General features: G+C 44.9%; 1 protein-coding gene across 1 annotated transcript in view; it reads right to left on the reverse strand.

Moving 5' to 3' along the window:
• Window positions 1-25,382, reverse strand: part of BORCS5 (BLOC-1 related complex subunit 5) — a 126,132-nt gene that overhangs the window by 50,655 nt on the left and 50,095 nt on the right. The gene's annotated exons all lie outside the window — the stretch shown is intronic.

Below are 25,382 nucleotides of genomic sequence, written 5' to 3' on the forward strand. Positions count from 1 at the left end.
ATGTGTAGGTGTGTCTCTGATGCGGACTACCGGCCTTGTGCCCTGTGTCCCCCTAGATGCACTCCCCAACTGATTAGGGAAGCATCCGGGGTGAGTGTGAGCATTGGGGATAGTTGCTGGAAGGAAACCCCCGTGCAGATGTTTTCTGGTCTTGTCCACCAATGTAGGGAAGCTAGAACATTGGGAGAAGGAGTTAGCCGCGTCCCTAAGGTGTGTCTGTTGGGTTTGAAATTGGAATTGAGCCATCCCTGAAGACATCTCATGTGTAGCCTGGCATACTGGACCATGAAGGTGGTGGCTGCCATGTGACCAAGGAGCTGTAGACAGATTCTTGCCTGTGTCCTGGGACGAATAGAGAGTGTGGGTATGAGCTGCGTGATAGCAAGGAATCTGTGATATGGGAGCAAGGCTCTGCTCTGGATTAAGTCGAGATGAGCGCCGATGAACTCGATCTGTTGTGTAGGTGTCAGGGTGGATTTTTGGACATTTATTTGGAGGCCTAGGCTGTGAAAGAGGGAGATGGCAAAGCGGGTAGCCTGAAGTGTCTCACCATAGGAGTCGCCTTTGACGAGGCAATCGTCCAGGTAGGGGAAAAGCGTGATCCCATGTTTGTGGAGGTGAGCCACGACCACGGCTAGAGTTTTGGAAAAGACTCTCAGTGCTGTGGAGAGGCCAAAAGGAAGAACTCTTTATTGAAAATGGTCGTGACCAATTGTGAATCATAGGAAGTGTCTGTGAGCTGGATGAATTGATATATGAAAATAAGCATCCTGTATGTCGAGGGCTGTGAACCAGTCCCCTTGATCCAGTGCAGGAATTATTGTGCCCAGTGTGACCATCTAGAATTTTTGTATCCTCACAAATTTGTTCAGTTGGCGCAGATCTAGTATAGGCCTCCATCCCCTGGTCTTTTTCTGGGTCAGGAAGTAATGGGAGTAGAACCCTTTCCCTCAATGCTGAGTCGGCACACGTTCCACTGCGCCTAGCTGGAGAAGGTGAGCCACTTCTAAGCGAAGTAGGTGCTCGTGAGAGGGGTCCCTGAAGAGGGAGGGGGAAGGGTAGGAGGATAGGATATGAAGGGATAGAGTAACCGGACTGAACTATTTCAAGGACCCAGCGATCTTGTGTAATATGCTGCCGGGCACATTGGAAACTGTGGAGGCGGTGGCCAAATGGGCAAGTAGGTTGTGGAATCAAGGGGCAGTCGTTTTGACCAACATTTCAAAATTGTTGTTTATTCCTGGATGGGTGGGAGGTGGATGCTTGAGCTTGATTTTGTCTGTGCTTAGGTGGTCTACAGCAATTCCTATTTATGTCACATGGTTTGGGTTGAGGCCAATAATACTGTTGTGTGCGTGATCTTTGGTAAGGTTGGTATCACTGTCTCCTGTGAAGAGATGGGTGAATACTGAGGGTGCGCAGTGTCGCTCTAGAATCTTTCATAATGTGAAGTAGTTCATCAGATTTTTTTGGAAAACAGTTTGTCTTTATCAAAAGGGAGGTCCTCCACTTTGGTCTGCAGAGCTTTAGGGATGCCAGATGCAGAAATTCATGAAGATCTGCGCATAACCACAACAGTTGCAGTAGTACAGGCTGCTGTGTCTGCCGTGTCTAAAGAGGCTTGTAGGGCCGTTCTGGAAATCAATTGGCCCTCGCTCAGAATTGATTTACAGTCCGCTCTACTATCCTCTGGAATGTAGGAGGCAAATTCAAAAAGTTTATTGTAGTTATCAAAGTCGTAGCTGGCGAGGAGTGCAGAGTAGTTTGCAATCCTGAATTGAAGAGTGGAGGATGTGTAAACCTTGTGTCCCAAGACGTCAAGGCATTTAAGGTCCTTGTCTTGCGGGGTGGGCCGATATTGTGGCTGTTTCGTCCTTTGTGCGACTGCATCCGTGACGAGAGAGTTCGTTTGTGGGTGAGAAAATAGGAAGTCAGCATCCTTAGCAGGAACATAGTATTTACATTTGGCCTTTCTGCAGGTAGGTAATAAAGAAGCTGGAGGTTGCCAGAGAGTGTCAGCTGGTTCCAGGAGAGCTTCATTTATAGGGAACGCGATCTTTGCGGGAGCAGAGGGTTGAAGGATTCTGAGGAGTTTGTGTTGTGTGTCCTGAACTTCTTCTAGGGGGATGTCTTGACTGAGTGCCACCCTCTTGAAAAGCTCTTGAAATTGTTTACAGTTGTCCACGTTCTGTGGAGGCTCTGTCTGGAGCAGATAGAGAATTCGGGTTCGGTGAGTCAGGATATGGTTCATAGCTCACATTCTCAGGAGGGGGTTCAGGTACTCTAGAAGTGGACGGAGCTGGAGATCGAGGCACAGAAGAAAGCAGTGGTATCGTGGAAGAGGTCTGAGGATGAGTGGTAGGAGGATGTGGCCAAGGGTACCACTGGGGCCAAGTGTAAGAGAACCCAGGTGCCGTCCATGGGGGGTGAAGTAGGGAAACGGAGGCTGGTAACTGATGACCGTAGCCTGAGGTGGAAGAGGGTCTGGTGGAGGAGGAGAGGCAGGTGGGGAGAACTCCGCCTGCTGCTGTATATCGGGTTTGCTGTCAGGTAGCCAGTTCAGGTGGTGAGAGCGGCTGCTCGAAGAGTGAGCCCTGTGTACCCAGGAGTGGAGAGTTAAGCTCCGGTGGCACTGATAAATCACATTCAGTGAGGAACTGCTGCTCCTGCTCCCTGGGCTGCGCTGAGCCGGGACTGTGCTCTAGCGCATTAGCATTGGAAAGTGAAAGTGTCAGCGGTGCCGCGGGTCTGTTGGAGGTGCCCTGCAGGGGGTCCGCTGCTGGTGCCGGGGCAGGCTCGGTGCCGACGTTCAGAACGCGCAGCCGGCACCGCGACTATCTTTAGCGCTGAGGCGCTCAGTGCCGCGGAGACCTTCCCGGTACGGGAGGTCGGGTTTCTACCTCTGCGGTCTGTGGGAGCCACGGCTGAGGCTTTAGAAAGATCTGTGGTGCCCCCCTGTGGCGCTGTCAGCACAGAGGGTAAGGATCTCGCGGGAGACTCTTTACCCTTGTTGGAGTCTCTCCTATGAGACTGCTGTGCTTCTTGCCTCTGCTCCAGAGAGGGTGAAGCAATGCTCCCAACTGGTTCGGAGCATGTAGGAGCGGGTTTAACTTTCCCCATCTCCGAGAGGGGCTGCAGGGATTTTTCCATCAGATGCATTTTAAATCGCAGGTCCCTGTCTCGCCGAGCCCTTGACTTGAGGCTTGTACAGTGGAGGCACTTTGCAGGGATGTGGGTTTCCCCGAGGCAGTTCACACAATGTGAGTGCCCATCGGACCATGGCATGGAGTCCTGACAGGAAACACACTTTTTGAATCCTGAAGCCCCTGGCATTGTGAACTAGAAATAGCAGGGGAGCGTGTCTCAGGAAGGAAGGGAAACAACTGGGATGTAACTAATAACTATTTCTATATTCTATTCTTTGATACTTTTTTTCCTACAGAGACCAGGGAAGAGAAGTAGCACTGCCCCGAGCCCCGTTTCCAGCTGGGGATGGTTGAGAAGGAACTGAGGAGGGTGCCGTACGCAGGCGCTCAGGAAGATTCCAGCTGAGCGCCTGCGTCCCGAGCAGGCACTGCTACCAAAAATCTCCGATCAACTGTGCCAGGACGCACCGACACCTAGAGTGGAGCACCCACAGGGACAGCACTCGAAGAACCACCATTGTTTTTAGATGATTATGATATTATGATATTCAGATGATTTAGATATTATGACAACATTTTGGTTGTCTCCATCGTCTATTTTTAAAACACAGATTTGTGGGCACTTAGTCCTCAATCAGATTTGACATTTAGGGGATTACATGAAGAGGTGCTACGAAGGTTTTACCAGCTTGAGTTTGGGATGGCTGCATTAGTCACAGAGTGACAATGCCAAAGAATGAAACCTTTTAGCAGTGCAACACCACACCACCATGAGCTTTGTATGTGCCATGGCCCCTATTTCACAGAAATGAAGAAAGGAATGTTCTGGACAGGATTTTGTTTAAAAATGTTATCAGAATATTTGTCTTTTTCTAGCTATAATGCCTGGTGGCACATGAGTCCAACCAAACAAGACTTAGGAGAGGAAAATTATACCCAATCCATGTAATACAGCTATACTACACAAAAAATTGTTCAGCTATACATAAAATGTCAGATTTAAGATCGGATATCTCATGATAGTCCTGAAATAGAAGCAACTGCTGTATCTTCAGTGGGAATCCCCCTTTTCCAAAGGGATAAAGCTTTGTTTTCTGGCCAACCTAGATTTTTAAACATTTTCCATCTCCAAGTTACCAAAGCACCTTACAAATTTTCAAGTCCATATGAATGGTCTACAAGGTGACTTGATTTTTCACTTCTCTCACAAGTGTGTGTGTGGGGGGGGGTTAGAATTTCATTTCTTTGTTCATCTCCGAATTCTGAAAGTGGGCAAAGTAGTAGGTGGTGATTAGCTACAGGTTGTCTGTGCACACCAGTGAGTGGGAGCTATGCTGTGCTATGAGAAAGTAATGTGAAAAGGCACATTTCATATTGTCTTGAACCTGGTTGAGTTCATGGTCAAAAACCAGCCCCTTCTGAAGCAAGTTCCTCAGCTTTTCAGCCAGCTGCTGAAAAGGCTCAAATCTCATTGTTCCCCAGGACTGCAGCCACCTCTGGAGGTTCTACTTACAAGCAGGCAAGCAGGATATTAAATTCAAAGTTCTGAAAGGACTGTGCTAAAACTGAGCTCTTCCAAAAGACCAGGACTTTGAATAGCACCAAAACCAACTGATTTGAAGAACACTCTGAATCCTATGTGGCAGGGCCACACATCATCATATTTGAAAATATGCACCGCAATACAAGTACAATGAACCGGCAATAGTGACGAAGTAGATGTTGCAATGCATCTGCTTTATGCTGCACCATGAGAGCAAGATGGCCATAAAGCTATCAAAGCTGTCAATGGGGGAAATCCCTCCACTGTAGGGGCGGTCTGGTGTTTGAGTCAGTGTAACGTGTAGGTGGAGGAAAGATGGCATAGCTGGTGCCTCCCTAGGCTTAGCTGTCATATCAGCCTCGTGGAGGCATTCTCTTTCTATCGACTTATATGCCCCTCATCACCATACTATTTGAAAGCCTTACAAGATTTTATGCACCACCACGCCCCCAGGTGGTAGAGAAGTAGCATTTTACAAATGGGGAACTGAGGCACAAAACGGATTAAGTTACCTGCCCAAGGAAGTCTGCGGCTGTGCCAGAAACTGCACCCAGGGCTCTGAGTCCCAGCTCAGTACCCTACCCACAAGACTATCCCACGGACAGTTACTACAAGTTAGAACAGCCCTCTAAATTAGCCTTGCTGCTGCAATTTACACCAAAAAACCAATCTGGTTCACAGACAAGCCAGGACTGCAGAACTGTGTGCCTTAAATCCACCTTTGCACCACCGCTATTTAAGCTGCATTGTGTTCTCTTTGCTGTAGCCAAGATCTGGACCATTATCATCTAGTTCCCTATTTTTTTAAAAAAAGCTATTCAAATTAAAATATGGTTGACTGCACCCTTTTCCCTCCTCTTGATATTGAAGAGGAGACAAGAGCCAGTGCAGAGCACCCCCAAGGAATGATTCATCTGATCACAGCAGGTGGTCTGATACTAAAGGTCTCTTCATGCTAGACAATAAAATGTTGGCAGACTTCTAATGTAAAAGGTTAACAGAGATAGTAATGCTTTGTTATTGCCTTTAATACCACAGTGAAAGGGATATTGTCCTGAAGTTCAGGTCCAGAATTTGACCTACCTTAACACTTTTTATGTGATGGGAATCTCAGCCAGGTTCCCAATAAATATTTGAAGAGAGAAAAAAAAACCCATGCCTCCCCTGAGATTTTTTGGTAACGATCCAGTGACAGCTCCTCGGCCAGTTTAAGCCTTCACAGGTCTTCAAATGGATTTGCCTTCTCCCTTGTTTAGGTTGGACATAATTTTGTTGTGTACTGAGCTAGTGTTTCACTAACAGAGAGAGCACAGGTTCATTGCAAGAACTCTACTGGTGCACAAGAAAGGAATTAAAAAAACAAACCATGGTGGGGATCAGAGGGGAAAACCAATGTTTGCCAGAAAGAAAAGTGATAACACTAGAGAAAGGATAAAAACATAGATTTTAATATAGAAAATAACGGAAATGGCATTTTATGTTTCTATTTGCAGTGTTGTAACTGTGTTGGTCCCAGGACACTAGAGACACAAAGAACATCTTCTACTGGACCAACTTCTATTGGCGAAAGAGACAAACTTTTGAGCTTACACAGAGCTGAACAAGAGCTCTCAGCTCCCCACCAGCACTTCCTTCCTCTCAATTTATATGCTCCCAGCTGCTGGAGTTGCTTGCCCCTCAGATGTAGCTCTGCTCAGTTAATTGACCTTCTAGTTAGTACCCACTTAATCTATATTGGAGCTATTAGAGTTACAGGGTGTTGAGTCAGCTGCTAACAGCACACCCTATTACATGACCCTTTATGACAGACTAGATGTACTGGCTTCTTTTAATCAAAAATGCAGTTGATACAAGCGAAGGGAGAGATAAAGGTATTAATTCCACTTAAAGTGAGGGAAGTGGGAGCCCAACAAACAAACAAAAAAAAGCACAACCCAAGGCAATTTTGCTTTCTTCTGATGAGCAACCGAAGCCCCAATTGCACTGTATCTATCAACTCTTAAATGTTTCTCACTTAGGAGCTTTAGTATCCAAACTTCCCTATTGGCCTACACAGAGAAGAGGATACTCCATACTGCACCTTAGAATTCATAAGGATAATGACTGCAGGTCAAAGCGTCCCAGTTCACTAAGGACCCAGCTTTAAAGCAGTCTTCAGATACTACCACCAAGGGCCTACATACCTGGTGGTGAACACTTTGCAGGTGGCAGATACTCTGGACTGATCAACAGAACCCTTAAATAAACTTAAAACTCATCCAAGGAAACCAGAACTACCTGAGAGGCAAGAAAGACATAAAACAGGTGTGAGAACTAGTCCTAAAAACAAATTATGGAGACACAATATTTTGGATTCTTGCTGGGACTGAGCAACTGACTTATTGTGAGACACTGGACAAGTCACTCCACTCCTTTTCACCACACAACCTAGCTAGGAAACATAGCTTAAGAGGCACTGTTGAAAACTGGCTAGTCAAGCCTCCTGGAGATGTTACAAAGACTGAAAAAGCATCTTCTGAAATCTGGATGCTAACACTTCACATGTAAGTAGTACTTTCCACCTCCAATCTACTGTACAAACATTAGTCCTTGCTATGTTCCTGTGAAGTGGATAAGTATTACCACCCCTGTTTTTCAGATGGGGAAACTGAGGTGGGCTATTTGATTTATTCAAGGGCAGAAACCACATCCAATCAAAAGCCAATACTAGAACTCTGGGTGCTCCAAGGTTAGTTTCACAATCTGTCCCCTCCTATACCATGCTGGTTTCTCAGCATCCTTTCAGTCAAGAGGATACACCATTGCCCTGGCAGCACACTCAAAGTGAAGTTCTGCTCTGAAGGATAACTGCAACATCAGCAGCATTGTGGAGTTCCGTGTTTATTGTTCTTAGTAAGTTTCATATTAAATTTGCACAAGTGAAAGCATGGCTAACCTATCTAACTCAAGCTGATGCCAAACCCGAAAGTCAAGCAGCATTCCTTCTGGCCTCATCAATAATAAAGATTCTGAAATTGGAATGTACATGGACTGAAGATAAATTCATTCAAATGTAATTCATAGTTACATTTCTGTATCAGAAAAACAGTACTGTTGGTCCCATCATCCGCTGGCTTGTCATAAAATTATTGCGCAATTTCTAATGCTTATTGAACCCAATCGTTATTTCCAAATAAGTGCAAAACAAGCTACTAAAAAAGCTGCTTCCTCATTTTTATCTTGCCTTCATTATTTAGCCTCCATGGACATAAACTAGAGGACCAGCTATTGCCCAAACACATTTCACTCTTAAGAGACCAGTAGATATACATAGCAATGATAACATCTTATCATAGACTATCAGGGTTGGAAGGGCCCTCAGGAGCTCATCTAGTCCAACCCCCTGCTCAAAGCAGGACCAATCCCCAATTTTTGCCCCAGATCCCTAAATGGCCCCTTCAAGGATTGAACCCTGGGTTTTGCAGGCCAATGCTCCAACCACTAAGCTATTCTTACCTCGTCTCCTGCACATGAGTGTGAAACCCATGGTTGTCACAAGCAGAGAGGCACAGCTGCCGACAAAAGTTAGGAGTGTTAGTACTTCCAAGGCAGAGTGCACTTCCCTACTAGCTGTGCCTGTACAAGTCTTTGCTAAATTATTTTTTTTCCCCCTCTCAAGCCAAACACAAGTAGGTGGTGTTATCCGGCTTTGTTACTTAGCATTTATTAATTGGAGTACCTCCGTGTTTTTATGAAGTTAACGTCTTTTTAAATAAGGACTAGACTGTAGTTGTGGCTGTGGCAGGGACAGCCAGAACCAGAATAGCAGGAAAAAACTCTAAATCCTGTTGTATTAATACTATAGCAGCTAAATGAGCTGGAAGAGGAAAATAAAGAGACATTGCACCTTTGAAGTAACCGCAAGAGAGTGGTGGTGAGGGGAAAGGCGGGGATCACAAGACTAGCAATATTAGGAACACTGAGCCTTACATAGTTCTAAGTCAGGGGTGGCCAACCTGTGGCTCCGGAGCCACATGAGACTCTTCAGAGGTTAATATACAGCTCCTTGCACAGGTGCCAACTACGGGGCTGGAGCTACAGGCACCAACTTTCCGATGTGCTACAGGGTGCTCACTGCTCAACCCCTGGCTCTACCCCAGCCCCACTCTGCTCCTTCCCCAGGGCCCCCGCCCCTTCCCCATAGTCTGCTGCACCCTTGCTCCTCCTCCTTCCCTCCCCCCCCGCCCACCCCCAGCCTCCTGCACACCACAAAACAGCTGATCGCGGCAGGCGGGAGGCGCAGGGATGGAGGGTTAGGTGCTGATCGGCAGTGCTGCTGGTGGGTGGGAGACACTGGGGGCAGGGGAGAAGGGGTTACGGGGGGCTGCTGATGTGTTACTGTGGCTCTTTGGCAATGCACATTGGTAAATTTTGAAGAAGCTGACTGAAATCAGTATGGGCACAGAAGCTTAGTTTGGACATAAGGGAGGCACTGATAGTGTGTTAAGGGAAAGTGGGGTGATTGTCCTTCCTATCCTTCTTTCATTTAAGAAGTTTTCAATTTGGGGTGCTGCTGGATCCTCAATGACGCCTGGAAGTACAGGTGGCACCAGGGGCCCAAAGCATCATTTTACAACAGGATCTGTTTAACAAATGGAGTTGTAAAATTTTAGACAAGTAAGGGGGGAGGAGTGTTGGAGGGGACAGGAGAGCATGGTGGCCCCAGGCTGGGTGCAGGGCAGGGAGGAATCACACGGAGGGGCACATGGGGAGGTAACGTGCCCCCCTTTGTGTCCCTCCCATGAGTGCAGTCCTGGCAAGAAATGATTTCTACTTGTACCACTGGGCACAAGTTGGTCAAGAGTTTTAGTGTACATTCAGCTCAAGATGGACTTCACATTTTTGTTCATTATTGAATGTTCCCCGAATATGAGCATCTTCATGAGAAATCCATTTAAAAGGTATTCTATTTATGTAAGCTCATGATGTTTTGGAGCACATGCGGTGTGTCTGTCTACACTATTACTGCCTTCTGAAGCAGTATGTTATCAAATTCTCTCTCTCTTTTTTAAAATAAAGTTATGAAACACATGACCATTGTTCATTATATCAAATATAGAAGTTAGAGCAGTACATGAGAAATATAAGTCTATTTTGAAATGGACTCTTAATCTGTGCATAATATGCAGGAGAAGCACAAGCCTAAACTTGTGTTTCAAATCTCCCCTAAATTCTTCCAGCATACAATAACCTCCAGTGATACTGTGACTATGGCACTGTACCAAATCAGTTAGCAGAAAAACCCCTTACAAAACAATATTAAGGGGCCTTTAAAAAAAATTCAGATCACGCTACCGCTATTTAAAGAGAAATCATATTTTGTTTTTAAAAATTAATTAGTTAAGAAAAATCCAAGTTGACAGTGTCCCTTTAATGTCCTGAGTGCATTGCACTCTGCATGTTAGCCTTAGAAGCATTAAATATTATATTTTATATACGTTCTTACACCACACTCATCATCATAGTACCCAAGCGCTCCCCAGTAGTGCATTAAGCAACATGACTATACATCTGTAATGTGTTTGTTCTCTCACCCACACCCCAGAGGAGAAGCATGTGCAATGGAGTGTCTTGTTTTGGTAGGTTTTGCATGCACACAGATAGAGAAACAGAGAGAGGGCAAGGTCCATAAATAATGAACTTGCTTATGATGTTGCATCTCAGTGGGGAGAAGTCAAGACAGTTTTCAGGTTTAGCATGAAATCTACCACCGGCCCATCACTTAAACCAAAAATGTCAATATTAAGACACAGCAAGTAATTAATCTTTTAGTTCATCTGCCCCTACTGTGCCACCTTTATTCTCCTGGAGTAGTGCCTTACTGTACTATGGAGTTACTCACAGAACAAAGTACTATTCAATGTGAATAAGGTGGAGAATTTGGCCCTTTGCGGTTAAGGATCACTGACTCGATTTAATGTCTGACAATATTTCTTTTTAGTGGAGACAGTAACGATATTTCAACAAAAGTCACCTTCTCAGTGTTACAAAGTCAATTTGTAAACTCAAGTCTGGGAGGTAGGGACCATATGGATGGCTTATATATGGAAAGAGAAAACATATGAGGAAAGTGCTAGCAGTTCAGCAATTAAATGTACTGTGGGGTTCTCAGGCAGTCCCATAAGCTACTTCCAGTCTTGGTTTAGTGTCATAAGCCCCAATTCAGTAAAGTAGGAGAGGATACTCACCTTGTGAAGTAACTGAAGTTCTTTGAGAACTATATCTCTGTGGGTGCTTCACTTCAGGTGACTAGGTACCCATGCACCTTTGAGCGGAGATTTTTGGTAGCATTGCCTGTATGGCCCATGCATGTGCCCTGCACATCCTCATGCCCCATACCAAGGCTCTATAGGGTTGCATGTGTGAACTGCCCTCAGTTCCTTCTGCACCACAAAGCCTATAAGGGAAAACTCTGAAGCAGAGGGGAAGCACTCACAGGGGGACACATCTCAACAGTTGTTCTTTACTGCACAAGGTGAGTAACTTCTCCTTCCTCTTTGAGTAGTGTCCCTATGGGTGTCCCACTTCAGGTGACTGCCCAGCAGTATCCCCAGCAGGAAGAGGAAGCTTCAGAACAGAGACTTGTCTCTAAGACTTGTCACTTCCAACTACAGTGTTGGATCTAGAGGCATGAACCAGAATATAATGGTTGGAGAAAGTATGTACAGAGGTACAAGTGACAGTTCTGCAGACTTCAGTAAATGCTGCATTACTTAAATATGTTCCAAATGTAGATTGTGACCTTGAAAAATAAGCTAACACTCCAGAAGGAGGCAGAGTCATAATATGAAATAATACACCCCAAGTCCATCTTGAGAGTCTCTGGGTGGAGACTGCAGATCCCTTGGACCTGTCCACAACTGAAATAAGTAGTCTAGGAGACTTTTGGAAAGATTTGGTTCTGCCCAGATAGAAGGCTAATGCTCTTTTGATCCCTAAATTATGGAAGGCAGATTCCTGCCTAGAGTGATATGGTTTCACAAAAAAAAACTGGAAGGTGAATAGTCTGGTTTATGAGAAATTCAGAGGACACCTGAAATGTGGGATGTAGCCACAATGGTACCTTGTCCTTCAAAAAAAACAAAAAACAAAAAACAAAAACACCTCTATGAAAGGAGGATCCACCATGAAAGCCCCCAGTTCTCTGACTCTCTGGATGGAAGTGATGGTCACCATGGAAACTGTTTCCATAGATAGGTGAAGCAATGAACACATACTTACTGACTCAAAGAGGGGTTTCATAAGTCTACTAAGAAAAAGGTTAAAATCCCATACAGGGGTAGGTTCTCTAATGTGTGGGGAAAAGTTCACAGGGCCTGTGATAAGCCTTGAAGTTATGGGGTGAGGGGAAAAAACCCCACAAACCTTCTATCAGTAAGTGAAAGGCTGTGATAGTGGCCAAATGAACCTTGACAGAACTTGTGTCAAGATCTGATCATTTTAATTTCGACAGGTGGTCAATGGCGGTGGAAAGAGAAGAGTCAACTGGAGAAACTTGTCGATGGGTAAAGTGGTGGTGAAATCTCTTCTGTTTCTGGAGGTAATTCTCTCCCGCAGATGTCTTTCTGCTGTTAAATAATACCTGTTGTACCTCTATTTAACAGGAGGCCTCCATACATGAAAACCATCCAAGAGCTATATGTGGAGTCGCAGATTGGAGTGAAGTGTCTGACCGGAATGCTAAGACAACAGAGTGCAACTGGTTGGAAGTTTCAATGGTGGACAAGAAGCAGTTGAATCAGGTAAGGATACCAAACTTGTCTCAGCCAGATCAATGCAGTTAGAATGACCCTGGCCTTGTCTTGCTTGATCTTGTTCAGTACTTTCAAATGTAATGATGTTGGTGGATACGTGTAGAGAAGACCTCTTGTCCAGTAGATGAGGAAGGCATTCCCCCCTTGATTGAGGATCTAGTTCCCATCTCAGCAAAATTTCTTGTTTTGTGTTGGCTGCAGTGGCAAAAAGGTCCACTTCTGGAAATCCTCAAGTTAAAAATAGGCTGTTGAGGACTCATGAATACAAATGTCACTTGTAACTCTGGGAGAAGTGTCTGCTGAGGTCATTGGCCATGATGTTCTGCATACCCAGAAGGTAAGATGCTGAGATGAGTATCTGGTTGATTATGCACCAAATTACTGTTTTTACTGCTTTGGCACCAAGTGAGTAGGAATGCGCCCTGCCCTGACAATTTATGTAGACTATGCAGGCCACATTATCCGTCATGATCTTGATAGATATGGCTCTATCAGACATGGCTCTGATAAAAGGAAGGAAGTGCATGCAAGCTTTCCTGACTGTCCTCAGCTCTAGAAGTTTGATGTGGAGAAGCTGGTCTTGGAATGACCATTTGCCCTGGATTGTGAGAAACCCCAGATGTGCCCAAGAGTGATGTGTCTGATGTTATGATGACAGAAGGAGGATCTTTAACAAAATGGGACTCCTCACAGACCTTGAAGGGTCCTTCTACCAGTCAAGTGACCATAGACCCCAGCAAGGGACAGACACCTGTTTGTTCATACTGTGCTTGTTCGGAATATAGCCCCCCCGAGCTATCCCCCTGGCATGTTGAGTTTGAATACATAAGCTACGATGTGCCCTAAACATTGAAGACAACTTCTTGCGGAGGTTTGAGGACTGAACTGAACCATACCTCTTAAGATAAGATCTGCTCTTGAGTAACCAGTCATCGAGCTAAGAGAAGACAATTATCCACAGACGACATAGGTGACTGGCTAGGACTGCCTTTGAGAATAGCCTTGGGACAGAGGCAGAGGTGAAAGTAAGCCGGTACAGTACGGTGTACCAGTAAGAGCCAGTACACAGCCCACCGTACCAGCAGGGGGCAACTGCCCTGGGGCCTGGCAATTTAAAAGGTTCCGGGGTTCCTGGCAGCAGCCGGAGCCCCTGGCCCTTTAAATCACCGCCAGAGCCTGGGGGCTCCCGGCCACCATCGCTGCTACCACTACCATGGGGCTCCAACAGTGATTTAAAGGGCCCTTTAAATCACTGCCGGAGCCTGGCCAGAGCCTGGCCCCAGCAACACCCCTTCTGTTGAGATGACCCCCAACCTTGCTCAGGACCCCGGCTGCGCTGCGTACCGGTAAGTCCCTCAAGTTACTTTCACCCCTGGGCAGAGGAGAGGCTAAAGGGGAGCATGCGGGACTGGCAGTGGTCACAGTTGACTATAAAGTGAATAAACCTCCTGTGTGAAGGATGAATTGCGACATGTAAATAGGCATCTTGAAGGTCAAGGTTCACAAACTAATCCCCAGAATCCAGGGAAGGAATTAGAGCTGCATGGGTCACCATCCTGAATTTCTGCTGCCATTTCACATAGTTGTTCAGACATTTAAGATCTAATATTTGTCTCCACCCTCTGTTCTTTCTGGGAACCAGAAAGTATTTCGAATGAAACCCTTTTCCCATGTCCTGACCTGGGATAAAGTTCTGTAGCTCCTATGAACAGAAGAGAACCATGGTCCTGTCTCAGTAACGGATTGAGAGATGGGTCCCTGGAAAGGGGATGGGAGGGATGGATAGAGGAGATACAGATGGAGTAATCAGACATTATGACCTCCAAAACCCAGTTGACAGATGATATGCTCCCCCATGCAGGTTGAAACTGAAAGAGAGACGGTGTCAAAAGGGAGGATGGGATGGTGCAGTAATAAATCCGTGTCAAGGAGGTGGTCCAGATTCTCAACCAAGCCATCAGAATGGGTGCTTGGATGAGGGGGATAGCTGAGATGAAGTAGTTGTGGCAGTAGCTAGCTTTTTCGAATATTGAGGCTTCTTGGCTAGTGGCTCAAGTAGTCTATGAAAGTTAGAAAAATGGGCTAGGCAAGATCTCTGCACCATCTGAAATCCGCTAAAGTTTCTTCTGTTGTTTGCAGGGGTATAAATCCCGAGGGAATTGGAGAGCAGATCTTGAGTCCTTCAAACCAAGGTGTGAAGGGAGTCATCCATAGACTTTGCAAACTATTTATGACCATCAAAAGGAAGGTCCTCACCTCAGTAGTACTCTGCACCTCCCTAGGGAAGCCCAACAGCCATAAGCAAGATGCTTGCCGCATCATAACTGCGTTGGAAATACATCAGGATGCAGCATCTGCTGCATCTAAGGAAGCCTGCAATGGTGTTCTTACTAAAAGTTGGCCCTTCTGGATAAAGGCCTTGAATTGCTCACAATGTTCCTCTGGTAGATGGTCAATAACGGCATTAAATATATTGTAGTTCAAATAATCATATTTTGACAAAAGCACCTGATTTTCGCTATTTGAAACTGAAGAGAAAATTTTAAGACCGAAGAGGTCAAGCCTCCTTTGGTCCTTACGGTAAAGAGTAGACTTAGCATTGTGTTGTCTAACCATGTTCAGTAACTGCATTCACTATCAGGCACTTCAGTGAAGATGTTTCAGTCCCTAGCTGGAACATAGTATTTTTTATCCACACACTTGTAAGTAGGTGGTGCAGACAGTGGAATCTGCCAAAAAGTCTTAGCAGGCTCCAGTAATGCTTAATTGACAGGGATGGCTATGTGTGTAGAAACTGAAGAATGTAAAATGTCCAGGAGTTTATGTGAATCCTGGACCTCCTCTAATGGAATTTGAAGCACATCAGCAACACACTATCAGTTCCTGAATCTGTTTGAAGTCATCCTCCATAGATGGTAGTGGACACATGACAGCCTCATTAGGTGATGATGAGGACATATTTGTAAGGGGGTGGGGGCACTCTCCTTATCAGCCCTTGCTTCCTGCTCCTCAAATCTTTCTTCTTATGGTTGTGATGGTGGGAGTGGAGGCTGAGGAGAATACATCTGTTTATGCTCCCTCCGTGAGTGAGTAGAGGCTCTCAAACTGCACATAACAGCGTCCAAGGGTTACAACAAGCCCACTGCAGGGCGCCATAGGGCAAAGGGGGACACATCCATCATACCACAGAGTGATGTGATACTGCTGTAAGTACCAGAGACATATTAAGGTTCAGTGGTGCAGACCTCTTAGAGGAAGATTCTCTATTAGTCTGCGTAGGGGTATTCGAAGTAGAAGACAACCTTGGTACCAAGTCCCGTTTTGTAGTCTGGCTCTTAGAGGACACTTTTGACAACCTTGCAGCACCAGAGCCATCTGAAGCCTCCATGGAACTTCTCTTGGTAAGTAAGTTCTCCATAGTCTTCTTGTGGGTTAGTGACTTAGACTTCTTAGGAGATCTAGTACTCCTAGTCTCTAGATTGGTAGCCTAGAGACTCAGATAACACACCTCTCAGTACCATGGATACCTGGACAGAAGCTCTCTCCCCTAAGGCTTTTGGTGATCGCGACCCAGAGATGGATGGTGAAGTAGCATTTGTATCCCTCAAGGCTCTCAGTCACCAGAACCTTGAGGTAAAACAGAACGCTAGGAGTACTGGAAGACTTGCGGGGGGAAGGGGAGGGGGAGGGTTCTCAACATCCAGGTCAGAAACCGGCCTTAAAGTTTTCTCCGTCATTAGTCATTTAAACTTGCTCTTCCTTTTTCAAGATCTACTTTTGAAGGAGCTACAGATTTTACATTTGCTAGGGACGCAAATGTCTCCCAAACAGCAGAGGCAGCAAAGATGCCTGTCACTGACTGGGATAACATCAAGGCAGGAAAGACACCACTTACAGCCCAGGGATCCAGCTATACCCCAGAACAACCACTTAATGGGGGGAAAGTGAAAAGGGTAAACAATGGTGCCAATAACTCACTAACTAGCATGAACAATAACTACACTAAAACGAAGTTGTGGAGAGAACAGGCATGCGCTGTACTCCATCTCAGGTCGAAGGTGGTTAAGAAGAAACTGAGGGTGGGGTCGCCCACACAGCCCTAGATAGCCTCTGGACAGACATCAAGAATACATATGGCACTTGTGTGGGCCAAACAGGCACTGCTACCAAAAATCTCTAATCAAAAGGTACACAGGCACATATGTATCTGAAAGGGAGCACCCATCAAGACACTACTCAAAGAAGAACATAATGTACTCTACTCTTCAACACACAAAGTAATTCCTCTCCTGCGATCCTAAGGATGCTCGTCTTCACACTCCAAACCCCCCTGCAAACTTGAAAAATGCAAGAAAGAATGGAAAATTATCTTGTATCTTCCATTCAGAAATGCAAAGCACCAGCCTCTGCACTGCTGGGATGTTTCAGAGTAGCAGCCGTGTTAGTCTGTATCCGCAAAAAAAAAAAAAAAAAAAAAGGAGTACTTGTGGCACCTTAGAGACTAACAAATTTATTTGAGCATAACCTTTTGTAGTGATAATCAAGGTGGGCCTTGTCAGTTGACTTGTCAACTGCTGGAAATGGCCCACCTTGATCATCACTACAAAAGGTTTTTTTCCTCTCCTGCTGGTAATAGCTCACCTTACCTGATCACTCTGGTTACAGTGTGTATGGTAACACCCATTGTCTCATGTTCTCTGTGTATATAAAATCTCCCCACTGTATTTTCCACTGCATGCAGCCGATGAAGTGAGCTGTAGCTCATGAAAGCTTATGCTCAAATAAATGTGTTAGTCTCTAAGGTGCCACAAGTACTCCTTTTCTTACTGCTGGGATGGTGGCTCTTCCTCTTGTAGAATACAGGATGGAGAAGCCTGACTTGCCTGTGCACGTTAATTTCTGCCTTTGGCAACACGATTGTCCAAACAGAACAAAATGATTCAAATAGCTCAGATCAATCTGTATTAAAAGATACTACCACTGCCAAACTAACTGGCTTGGGGAATACAGCAGTTATACCTGGCACTAAAACATTGTAAAAATACCTGCTTTTGTTGTTCCTACCTTCATGACTTGACTTAACAAAACTAAACCACTGTTTCCCAGTTCTTCCTCAATCTGTTTTTGATTCATTTTCACATGCATTAGAACAACTGATTTTAAAGTCTCTTAAAGTATACAATATATGCCTTTCCCCCCCCCCCCCCAAGAGGTGTATGTTCCAGCAGCTGCTACTGTTCTCAGTTTTGTATTGCAACATTTTGAGCACTTTCTCTGAGGCTAGAGGGATACATGGGGAATGGAGTTGACCTGGAAATGAAATTAACAAATGTGGCAAATGGATGTTAAATTTAGCCACAGGTTGAGATGGAAAGTTGTGAAGGAGTACAAAATATTTTTTTAAAACCATTTTCAAAAAGTATCACTTGGCTTTTTGTGGCTTATTACAACATCTAAGGTATGCAACAATTACTCAGAAATAAGTGACCTGATTTGCTCTGTAGCACTTCAATATTTACCCTATGCTGTCATTACTATTAAGTGGCAAAGCACCTTGAGGAAAGAGAGGAATCCATGTCATGCAATGTTTTAAAATCTTTGAAAAACAAATCAAATATTCCCTCTCCCCGTAGTAAATGGTTTACATTCTATTCAGACCTCTTCAGTAAGTGAACTCATTGGTATGATCTATATTAAAAGATAGAGTCATCCAAGTTTTAAAAGAAGATTTACTTATGCTGAATAATCCCTAAAAAAACACTTGATTATATTCTTAGAGAACGATATGTATTTGCAAAGAACTGTATAATTTGGACCCAAGGCAACTATTCATTTTCTTCCAGGCCCTGCAATTTCTTCCATTATACACTACTTTCACTTCTAAGAGTACAGCTTTATCAGTCATACGTACCACAAATGACATCATGCATTAAGCAAGCATAAGGGTTTCCTGAACCCTGGCTTCCAACATTATAAGATGACTCTGAATCTCAGGGTGGTCATCAATGACGAGGTTCATATCACACAGCCAATGGAGTGAATTTCTACCAGCTCTGCCAAGCATGTGCGTCACGGCCTTTGTGGTTAGAGATACCCAGATAATAAAAATTCATTTTTCTCCCTATTGCCCCCAAAGAACACAGCTGTAAAAACATGCCCATTTTCTGATAAAAACACTACCCGTGATGCACTCAAAACACAGCATGGAACTATTTCCCAAAGCCTAAAATGGAAAGTATCAGTCATTTTACAGTCCATTTTCAGGATCTCATTCCTCACACGACAATTTTTAACTAGATACCCTACTACTTCTGTGTGGCAAAGTTTATTTTTCCTACACCACTTTTGTGTCCATCTGTTTACCTTAGATACTTACATGGCTCCCATTACAATAGTATCTGAGCTCCTTTCAACCTCCCGTGTTTATTGACACTAATACCTCTTTGTGGTGGGGAGGTACTTGTACCGCCATTTTACACACCGGAACCTGAGACACAGAGAGACAAGGGTATATGCACACTCTGAACTGGGCGTATATTTCTAATGTGCTAGAAATAGAGCGTAGCTGCGGCAGCGCATGTGGCAAGAGGGGCTAGTCGTCCCATGTACATGCCCAGCATCTCAGATGTATTCGGAGTGGCTAGCCTTTCTCACCACTTGCACTTCACGGCTACACTCTAATTTTAGCGCACCAGCTTCATCAGAGCTAGCGTGGGTGTGTCTTCTTGCACTGGGAATTACACCCCTTGCTTGAAGCATAAACATACATAGTATGACTTACCCAAAGTCACATAGGAAGTCTGTGGAAGAGCAGGATACTGAACCCAGATCTCCCTTGTCCCAGGTTAGGGCCTTAACTGTTGGACAATCCTTCCTCTCGCATCAATGATATTTAACCACATCAAGCGAGTCAATCTTGTCAACACACCGGTACTAAGGAATATATATAGCTGGACCCACAACAACACTAGATACAACTGTAACATACTACTGCTTGTATTATTAGAAAATATGCACAATGTGCCAAACAAAAGATTTTGCATTTGATTGAATAGCTACTCAGTTGCTTAGCATTAATCTGGTGTGGCTTTAAAAAAAGTCAGATGTGTGCTGTAACTGAAGCATACTGTATTTCACTGAATAGACTTCCTTTGAGTAGTACTCTATACATGCAATGCTATTAGAAATAGTGCACCAGACTCTGCACCCTTCTCCCATAGCACAAAGAATCTGTAAATCCAGCTGAGAACTGGCTTTGCAGACAGGAATCCCCCAAAGCTTGGCACAGCTGGCTCCACATCACCCCTTAGCAACCTCATTCACCCAGCAATCACTAGCCAGCAGATGGGCTCTGGGGGACAACTTCGGTCTCCACCTCCATCTCCCACCTGCATCAAATGGAGGCCAGGCAGAGTAGAGGATTGCGCTTAATGTGCGAGATAAAATATAAACAAAATATTAAAAAGTTCACACACACACACACACACACACACACACTTATATACAATTCCCCCTGCTGCTTACTCCAATTCTGAAGCTATGATGCTGTGTCTGTGACACTGACAGCAATTAATTTTGATATTGTATGCAGAGGGTTGTGACTTCAGATAAGGAACAGAACAGCAGGAAGGGATGAGCTCGGAAGCCAGAGACATTCTTGTTGCCAGGCAAATGCCCTCAGTAATTAAAAAAAAAAAAAAAAAAAAGGCAGAGGAAGAATCTTGTAATAAATAAAGAGGACATAAAAGCAGAATTGCTTCCAAATAGATTTTTCAAGGTTGTCAGTGTCAGAGTCAGATGTAGAACTCAAACTTTTAGCTTCTAGTCCCAAATGTAATAAACCCAGCTTCACTCACAATATTCTTAAAGCCTGAAACTGTTTTACCAATAACTTTATCCTTTTGGTGTGGGACTTGCTATTTTCTCGGTTTCTTACAAAAGTTGAAATTAATAGACTTTTTTGTTTATTTCAGTGGGCACAGGCATTATTGAAGATGGTCATCGCAGCCCTGCGAACAGCATTTGGTAACAATAGCTGCTCATGCTGCTGTTTTGGTTTAGGTCAGTGCTGGGTTTACAATGGTTCCAGTGGCGCCATGGAGCTGGGCCCAGGCTCAGAAGGGGCCCTGGCCTGCTCTGCTTGCACTGTACCCTGAGACCCCGCCAGCTCCCCCACATCCTGCCCACCACTTGCTCCTCTCGGCCTGCCCGCCGGCGGCTCCTCTCCACCCCCTGGCCTCCTGCTGGCTTCTCTCTGCTTCCTGGCCAAACCCCAGTACACCTCCGGCTCTGGGCAGTCTCTGCTTCCCACCATCTGTGGGACCCCACCTGTCTCCCTGGAGCTGAGCCACCTAGGACTGATGCAGAAGCCTGGCCAGTCTCAGCCAGTTGGGGAAGGGACAGTGTGGGGGGCTTGGCTGGGCCCCTCCAGGCAAGTGGGTCCTGCAGGAGCCGAGGTGGGGCAGGCCCTGGCCTAGCTGATCGCACCACTCCCAAGGGGCCGGAGTGATTCCCCGCCCCGGGATGCTGGCAGCTCAGCCAGGCAGACACAGTCGCCCCTCAGCAGGGCCAGTGAGTGGGGCCAGGAGGCAGGGCATGGGGGAGTGGGTCTCTGGAGGGCCTTGGGGGGTGGGTGCTCGGCTGTGAGGTGGCAGGGAAGATCTCTGTGTGTTGGGGCACTAGGGAGTGGGGGTTCTGTGTGGGGCACTGTGCATTTGTGGCAGGGTCTGGGGCAGCGCTGGGCATAGAAGGTCCAGGGGGCCTTTGGCCATAGGGAATCGGGAAGGTGTTCTGGTGTTGGGCAGGGGGACTGCATGGGATGGCGTGGGCCCACTCCCGAGGGTAAGGGGTATGCTGGCAGCACAGGCCTGGGCGAACCACTGTGCTTCTGGCAACTGCCAGTTTGTAAATAGTGCCCTCGCACTGGCTGGGCAAAGCGGGGCCTCCCCTGCCATGCCATGCCCCTTTGCCTCTGGCTGGCCCCTTGCTCCAACGACCAAACCCCCCTGTACCATGTTCCATTGCCTCCATTGGGGCCCACAAATATGTTTGGCGCCGAGCCCACAAAAAGTTAATCTGGCCCTGGTTTAGGTACTATATAAACTTATTTCCATAAGACTTTTCAAGAAACAGTAGAGTCGAACTTAAAAAGCTAGAGGCGTTGAATTCTGAAGACTCTCTTTAAAATTTACTCCAGCTCAAATTTTAGGCATAAAACTACAAGACAGCGTTGTGAAATCCTATTGTACATTCACCGCTTCACGCAATCAGAAGTGCTGGAACAATTTAGATAGTGGGGGTGCTGAAAACCATTGAACCAAACTGTAAACCCTGGATATGATGGAATCCAATTCAAGCCAGGGGGTGCAACAGCACCTCTAGCACCCCTAGTTCCAGCACCTATGCATGCAACATACAGTGTTTGTTTTCTTTCTCTCCTTTGGCCATGATAGTGGGGTCAAGGAGACGCATGTGGACCAATTGCTCGGTGAAGAATTTTACTTTGATAATCCTTATAATTATGGAAATAGAAAACATGACAAACTTGACCCTTCTCTGGAAGTTACACAGCCTTCTTTTAACTGTCCTGAGTCTGAATGCCACTGCTGGCCTCTGTCTAGCCAGTGTACATTGAAGTCTGATGTATTACTCTATGCCCATACCCACAAATGATTGCAATGGAGGTTAAAAGAAGTATAAGTATTTCTAATAAGGTCGCTCAGCATAACAAAGTGCTCATTTCTACTCAACCCATCACACATCAGCAGGACCTTTTGAATGATATAACGTATGCCTGTCAGGAAGTCATCAAATCAAAACAGTTTCCAGACAGGAGAGAATTATAAAGCTAAGGGGTCAAATGTAGAGTTATGCCTGCTTATACTCGCATAAATTTGACCAATGCTTTTAAAGGCTAAGTGACAATAATTTGCTGAAAATAAGTTTAAGATCCTCAAATTGTTTACAAATCATTTACATTTTTTAAAACAAGCTGCCCAATTTGTAGGAGTGCTAAGCATCCATAAATCCCATTGGAGATGCTCAGCTTTGAGGAAAAAATATCAGACCAAAAATGTTTGAAAAGCATCTTGTCCCAATAAATAAATGAAGAGTCCTCTGATCAGGTGACCATACTCTTAACTATTAGAGGGAAAACACATCAAATGCCTTGAACAGACCAGAGAATGTTTCCTTGCACTTCTTGCTGTATTTTAGGTTGTATGATGACATCAATTGCTATAGGACAATAAGCAAGGAGGGAGGAAGAGTTGAGGGTTTTTTTAGAAACACTATAGTTATATTTGTAATGTCTCTGGGCCCAGATTTTAATGGAAACTCAAACAACCTCTCCGTTGCAGGCACAATTTGCAACTTATCAAAGAAGACACCTAAGTGTCTTATATTGGTAAAACTATAATGGCATAACTCCCTACATGGACATTCTGGAATAAGAGTTCCTTTTTCTGATTTAGTTTGTGTCACTTTGGAAGTGGTATAAGCTAAACTAGAAAAAAGGAACTCTTATTCTGGAACAAGGGTGTCCATATAGGGAGTTATGCCAGTAAATTTCCAAATAGATAACCCCCTAGATTATATGTTAACAATCCTTTTCTGTTCTTCTAGAAGAAGGGAGGTTAGGATAATGAAGGGAAGCAAGTTATGACTTGCAATTAGAATATGGACCATCTGTTGTTCCGTGTTTGTACAGCACCTTGCACAATGGAGTCCTGCTCCATGACTAGGGCTCCTACATGCTACAGTAGTACAATTAATAATAAACCACCACTAAATTCACTCAGCAAATCTACCCCATTTCTGAGGACATTTAAAATCCACTGCTGTCAGATTCATATACAGTACTGTCTGTACACTTGTGAAGAATACATCTTGGCATCTCTTTTTGTAGTTAAAATTGTGTTATTTATGTTAAACATGCAATGAAGTTTTAACACAAGAAGGACATGCAAGTTACACAGTGTATCATATACATTTTCAAAACACTGAAGTTACCAAAGGTCACAATCCTGAACTTCTTTACACAAACAAAAACTCCCACTAAAATCCATTAGAGGTTTGCCTGAGTAAGGATTTGAGGAATGAGTCCATAGCATTCTTTACTGGAAAAGATTCAAAGCAGTTATGCAATATTCTGCAGGGATCTGTGTACAGTTCTTCATAGCTGCAGTGTAGGAGGAGCTCGCACGCATCCTTAACCTTTGTCTATTTATGTCCTAGGACTCAAGACTCCTTCCAACAAAACAAACAAAGCTTTTATATATTTTTTATTAGTTCAGTTTACAGCAAACAGCTCTCTTCCCCCCTTCCTCTTTCCCCTCCCCCCACCCTTTTTTCCCCTGGCGATGTTGTGCTGTTTGTATGGCGCTGGGGGGAGGGGGGAAACAAGCTCCCAATCTTGCCAAGTGTGACCTCAACTCATTCTTATTCAGTGATGTCCAGTAGAATCTCACTCTGACAAACATTTGCTCTGTTCCAACAGCCACAAGGTTACTGGCTGTGTTTTGTTTTCATTGTCGTTTGTTTTCTGACACTTTCCTGTTGCTTGTGCAAGTCACAATATGTTAAACCCACCACATTTCCTAGACCTGGGGCCACCATAGCATTGCAAATAAAATTTAAAAAAAAAAAAAAAGATTCCACTGTGCTCACATTTGAGCAAGGAAAACACTTCGTAAAAGGAGTCAGTTTGCTTCTTTTTCAGCAGTGAAAGAGCGATACTGGGGGCAGGCAGAAAGTCTACAAAATAAGAATGAAGAGCAATTCTGAGTTCAACCCTACACAACTCTTTTGATACTTTCTGAATTTCTTTGAGATTGTTTAACATAGCCAAAAATGAATGGGCCTGTATCTTCCCCCATCCCATGCCTCCTACTTAGTGTAGGAATATGTGGGGAAAGGCTCCATTCAGAGGCAGCGGTAGGGGGAAGCGGGGAGAGAGGAGGAGACACACAAATCCCAGGTGCTATTTCTTTCACTGGGGCATTTCTCCACCAGCACCCCAGATTTTTTTCTTCCATGCTCCTTCCCCTCTATCCACCTGGCTGTCTCTCTCCCTTCTTAAGGGTGGGGTTTTGTTTCTCCCTGCTCACTCCCCACAAACTGCCCCGATTATTGGGACAGAAGGAACAAGATGTTCCTTTCTCTCCCTCAGCTTTTTAGGCTGCTCCTGGTAGAACTCTGAGGCACCCATCAGCCAGTTGCCTTCAGGCAACCAGTGCTGCCCTAGGTATTTCAGCTACTTGGCCTGACCTCTGCTGAGAAAGGGATTTAGGGGTTCCCAGATGGCCTAATAATCAACCAACAGAGCAAAAGTAGCCATTTACTCTCCCTGACATGTGACAGCACTGTGTCTAACCCCATTTAAGCCAAAGGGATTTTATGAGCCTTCATACTCCAGAAGAACTAATGTATTCAGAGTGCACCTGAATCATTGATTTTCTTCAGCCAGCGCAGAGAGTGAAAAATCAATTTATAGAACTCTCCAAAAGGGAAAGACAGACTCTAGATTGTTGTCATTAAAGGGAGAAGTCTACCTACAGGCTTCCTGTCTTCCACGAAACAAGCCCTGCAGACTCCTCTGGTGGTCAGAACAGCTTTTAACAACAAACAACAACATCCTTTTAGCTTAATCCACCACAGAAGTTAATTACCTTTAAAATGAGAGTGAGGAGCGATCACTGTCAAGTATCATCATTCACACATACCACCTGTACTGATGTCTGTAAGTACTGAGAAAGTCTATATTGCTAGGAAGATTATTTTTTCACACATCTTTAACACAGACCATACAAAAAATCAATTCCTTTCCTCCCTTTCCTACTATGTCAAAATATTTTAGGACCTGCTTTTCAGACTGGCTTCAACAGCCCATCCTCTTTATTT

The sequence above is a fragment of the Lepidochelys olivacea genome (genome assembly GCF_965140295.1).
Source record: "Lepidochelys olivacea isolate rLepOli2 genome assembly, chromosome: 1".
NCBI lineage: Eukaryota > Metazoa > Chordata > Testudines > Cheloniidae > Lepidochelys > Lepidochelys olivacea.